Source organism: Somniosus microcephalus, unplaced genomic scaffold (genome assembly GCF_052327205.1).
Source record: "Somniosus microcephalus isolate GS21.2 unplaced genomic scaffold, FLI_Smic_1.0 unresolved_chr1, whole genome shotgun sequence".
In the NCBI taxonomy this organism is placed as follows: domain Eukaryota; kingdom Metazoa; phylum Chordata; class Chondrichthyes; order Squaliformes; family Somniosidae; genus Somniosus; species Somniosus microcephalus.
Window position 1 is genome coordinate 60,801,150 of NW_028225179.1, and position 4,918 is coordinate 60,806,067.

Sequence of the window (4,918 nt, forward strand, 5' to 3'; positions counted from 1 at the left end):
CTCATGGGTGCAGAAAGCAAAATGTAAAGGTCCTCCATTGGCCAGAATCGAACACGTGTGTAAGACGTCCAATGAAACACAGAGACGGACCCTTTAACTTTACTCAGTTGATTGGTTTTCAGTTGCTCCTGTGAAGCTCTGGGATTTCGAAAGATAGGGTAAAAACGACATGTTTTTAATGGAAAGTATTTATGATTTCTACAATGTCGATTGGCTGTAAGAAGCTGAGTTTTGACTAAAATCTAGTGGGGTTTGACCAGAATTTGAAGCTGGGACCTATCGCAATTTAGCTGTGATACGCCTAAAGTGATAATTATACCCCTAGACCAACGAGCCACCGAAATATAAGTGTGATACTCATTAAGTACTGGAATCTCAGATTCCGACGGTACTGAAGTAAGCTGTCTCTGAGAGTGCTATCTAATTAGTCCCACTCTCCATAGACTTACAAGTGTTTTCCCTTTAAAGTATATATTGGTAACTTGAGACATGACATAAGCTAAATTAAGCAGGCTTGGGAGCAAAAGGTGAATTTGGACATAACGTTAAAAGTGAGTGTGAAAAGAACCGAAGGTGTCAAACCTTTAACCCAAACGACGAGGATGGGATTCGAACCCACGCGTGCAAAGCACAATGGATTAGCAGTCCATCGCCTTAACCACTCGGCCACCTCGTCTACCGTCAACTATTTCGTTTACTACTCTTTGTATCCAAACAGAACTACTCTGCAAGAAAGTCCGCTTCACCAATTGACCTGCCCGTGCACCCAGATCTACAATGTTGAAAATGTACAATCAGCTCTGTAAGCAAAAGGCCGTCCGTTAATTCAGGTGAGGGACTGTCAAAAATGGTCGGTTTGATGTCAAATTGAGAACAGAGAAGAAAAAGTTTGCCGTCGTCAAGAATTTGTGGGGAGGATTGTGAGCAAATCCAGCGCAACACCTCATATAAAGGAGTGGATTTAGGAAAAGATTGATATATTTCGAATTATGCGAGCTGGGTTCGCATCTGCGCAGGGAAACCCAATGCTACTTCGAACACAACACCTTAACAACTCGTAGGATAGAAAAATACTGCAGATGCTGGAAATCCGAAATAACAACAGAAAATGCTGGAAAAACTCAGCAGGCCAGCCAACATCCGTGGAGAGAAATTAGAGTCGACGTTTCGGGTGATCCCTTTTTCAAAACTGGAAAGGAAATTAAATAGATGGAAGGCAGGGCTGCGATAGAACAAAAGAAGTAAAGAGACATTAAGAAGTATTCAAAACCAGGCGAGATGGTAATAGGACAGTGGAGACAAAAGACGGCTCAGATTAGGTGTGAAGTGTACTGGCAGGATGAGAGACAGCTGCCATGTGGGAAAGAGAAAAAAAGGAAACGGGGGGAAGGGAAAACCCAAAACAAAGGGGTGGAAAAAAATATAAGTAAAAATGTAATAGGGGCCGAGGTTATGATCTGAAATTATTGAACTCGATATTGTGCCTAATCGGAACTGAGGTGCTGTTGCTAGAGTTTACATTGAGCTTCCGTGGAACAATGCAAGAGGCCACGGGCAGTGAGGTCCGAGTGGGAATGAAGCAGTGAATTAAAATGACAGGCGACCGGAAGCTCGGGGTCACCCTTCTGGACTGAATGGAGATGTTCCGCAAAGCGGTCACCCAATCTGCGTTTGGTCTCCCCAATGTAGAGGAGACCGCATCGGGAGCAGCGAATACAGTATACTAGATTGCAAGATGTACAATTAAATTGCTGTTTCACCTGGACAGGGTGTTTGGGGCCCTGGACAGTGGGAAGGGGGGGAGGTATAGGTGCAGGTGTTACATCTCCTGCGCTTGCACAGGAAGGTGCCAGGTGAAGGGGAAGGTCTGTTGGGGGTGATAGAGGAGTGGACTAGGGTGTCTCGGAGGGAACAGTCCCTACAGAATGCTGAAAGTGGAGGGGAAGATGCGTTTGGTGGTGGGATCACTTTGGAGGTAGTGGAATTGGCGGAGGATGATCAGTTGAATGTAGAGGCTGGTGGGGTGAAAGGTGAGGACAAGGGAACCCTATCGTGGTTCCGGGAGGGAGGGGCAGGGGTGAGGGCAGAAGTGCGGGAGATAGAACGGACACGGTCGTCGCAGCTGAAATCGCATTCCTTTAAAAAAAGACTAACACACAGAATGATCCGGGGCTGTGAGCTCACCCATTTTAAATAGGCACAGAAGGATCTGTGACTGACAACAATCCCGATTACGATTAGCAGCGGCATCAGATTCTTTATCCATTAGGCCAAGGAAATTCCGTGTGCAATCCGGCTATTTTGCTTCTGAAGGCCGGCCCTGCTTTCGCAATGCTTGTCTGTCGAGCGGTTCCGCAGGTTTGAATGTATCGACTGGTTTGAAAGCACCAATTGAGATTGGTGCAAATGGGACATCTCCCCCCAGGAACAACGATTGTCACAGAGTAAACTGAAGTTTGCTGAAGTTAAGCAGTTGAAAGTGAATATTAGGTTAAGTTAATCCCTCAGGAAAGTGGTAAAGAAATGGAAGGAGGAAAGAAAAGGAGGGCTATTGATTGTGGAAGGAAAAAAATGCTGGGAGAAGAGGTGGGTTTGAAATATGGAGCATCAAGCGCAGGCATGTGAGAGTGCGGGGCTTTGAAGGAGTAAATAGGTTTTCACCGCCAACAAATAATATTTGTTTCATGTAGTAATGATTGATTTCTTGTTGCTTTCTATCAGCAGGTGCCACAGAGACCAAAATATATAAAGCGAGTTATGGGAATCCAAACGAGGTTGCTGCGGGTACAACACAGGGTACTGACCACTATATGAACACGGCGCCACACACCAGCTGCTGTTCTTCTGCTCTGTCCACAGCAAAGTAACGCACGGCACCGCTTAGAAAAGATGGATTTTTGGAGAAGGCCAAAATCAGCACTGCCAGAAATTATGACAGCGGTGGAATTCGACCCATGTCCCATAGCAACTGGAGCCTTTATCCAGAGTGGGAACTAATGCAGCCGCAGTCACATTTAAAAGGATTGTAGCCCTTTCACACGAGAATACACTCACCCCTGGAGAGTCATAAAGAAGAAAAAAAAGGCCCCGCTGAGGGGCAAACCCAGGGTCGCCTGTTTACTAGACAGGCGCTTTGACTAGCTAAGCCATGGAGCCAAACTAGGCCTCCGTTGCTTGCCTCCACTCACTGACATCTTTCAGCTACCGGTCACCGACTGCTGGAGTCTGAGGCAGTTTTGTATTTATCCATCTCTCTTGTACGCCTTGTGTCCCAATGCTGTCTGTATCTCTCGCTGCGTTTATCTCAGTGTCAATCTGTGAGTTGATTCTAAATGAATACCTGTGTTTGTGTCTTACATTAAATAAATGAGGAGATCAGACAATTGTTCCTCTGACATTGGGGAACAAATGAGCTAACATTCATAACAAGATATTGTTTATTGTGATGCAGCAAATACAATATTCCATCTTGAATGATTTAGGTTCAATTCTGTGCAAAAAGAAACTTTGACCCCAAACGCCTTTCACGACCACCGGACGTCTCAAAGCGCTTTACAGTCAATGACGTACTTTTGGAGTGTAGTCACTGTTGCAATGTGGGAAACGTCGCAGCCATATTGTGCACAGCAAGCTCCCACAAACAGCATTGTGATAATGACTAGATAATCTGTTTTTGTTATGTTGATTGAAGGATAAATATTGGACAGGACACCGGGAATAACTCCCCTGCTCTTACTTCGAAATAGTGCCATGGGATCTTTTACGTCCACCTGAGAGAGCAGGCGAGGCCTCGATTTAACGTCAGATCCAAAATACGGCACCTCCGACAGTGCAGCACTCGCTCAGCACTACACTGGAGGAGCAGCCCTGGATTTATATGCTATCGTCCCTGCATGAAGAATCTGAACCCACGGCCTTTTGGCTCAGAGGCCAGTGTGCTACCCAGTGAGCCACAGCTGACACTAAGTAGGTAAAAGTGAATGTCAGATTAAGGGAAAACCGCAGGAAAGTGACAATGAAATGAAAGGAGGAAAGTGAAGAAGGGCTAGTGGTTGTGGAAGGAAGAAAAATCTGGAAGAGGCGAATGTGAAATATGGAGAATAAGTCACAGGTATATGAGAGCGTGGGGTTTTGAAGGAATAAATAGGTTTCACCACAAACAAGACAGAGTGCTTCTTTTAATAAATAACGATGATTCTCTGAGTTTTATTAGCAAGTGCTGCAAGGGACAGAAGATGTAAAGCAAGTAGTGCCGTGACTCGGATTCCACCCGAGGTTGCTGAAAACACAACGCAGAGTAATGACCACTATACGATCATGGAGCCACTGATTATGCTTCTACCAATTACTTTAATCCATGCCCCTGGTTATTGATCCTTCTGCTAAGGGAAATAGGTCCTTCCTATCCACTCTACCTCGGTCCCTCATAACTTTATACCCCTCAATTAAGTCTCCCATCAGCCCCCTCTGTTCCAAAAAATCAACTCCGCCTATCTAATATTTCCTCATTAGCAAAAGAACCAGAGGGAAGAAGGGGACATTTTGTTTTACGTTGCGAGTTGTTATGATCTGTAATGCTCTGCCTGAAAGGGTGATGGAAGCAGATTCAATAGTTACTTTGAAAAGGGAATTGGAGAAATGCTTGAAGAGGAAATGTTTGCAGGGTATGTTGGGAAAGAGCTGGGACTAATTGGATATCACTTTCAAGAGCACGATGGGCCAAATGGCCTCCTTCTGTGATGTATGATTCAATGTTTCTGTCAAAGGTTTTATGAAAGTATTCATGCGAATGAGGCGGATCAGTTGCCCGCTCAACTATCCTGCTTTATTTTTGTGCATTTGTGGCTGTGCAATTTCAACCTAATTGAAACGATTCAGAATTCGCTACCCAGGAAGCTCGGCGTTGTACGCTACTGAT

General features: G+C 45.1%; 1 non-coding gene across 1 annotated transcript; it reads right to left on the reverse strand.

The window, feature by feature from the left end:
- Positions 1-594: 594 nt before the first annotated feature.
- On the reverse strand, positions 595-676 carry trnas-gcu (transfer RNA serine (anticodon GCU)). The gene has a single exon. It is a non-coding gene; the product is annotated as a tRNA-Ser (tRNA).
- Between the last annotated feature and the right edge of the window lie 4,242 nt (positions 677-4,918).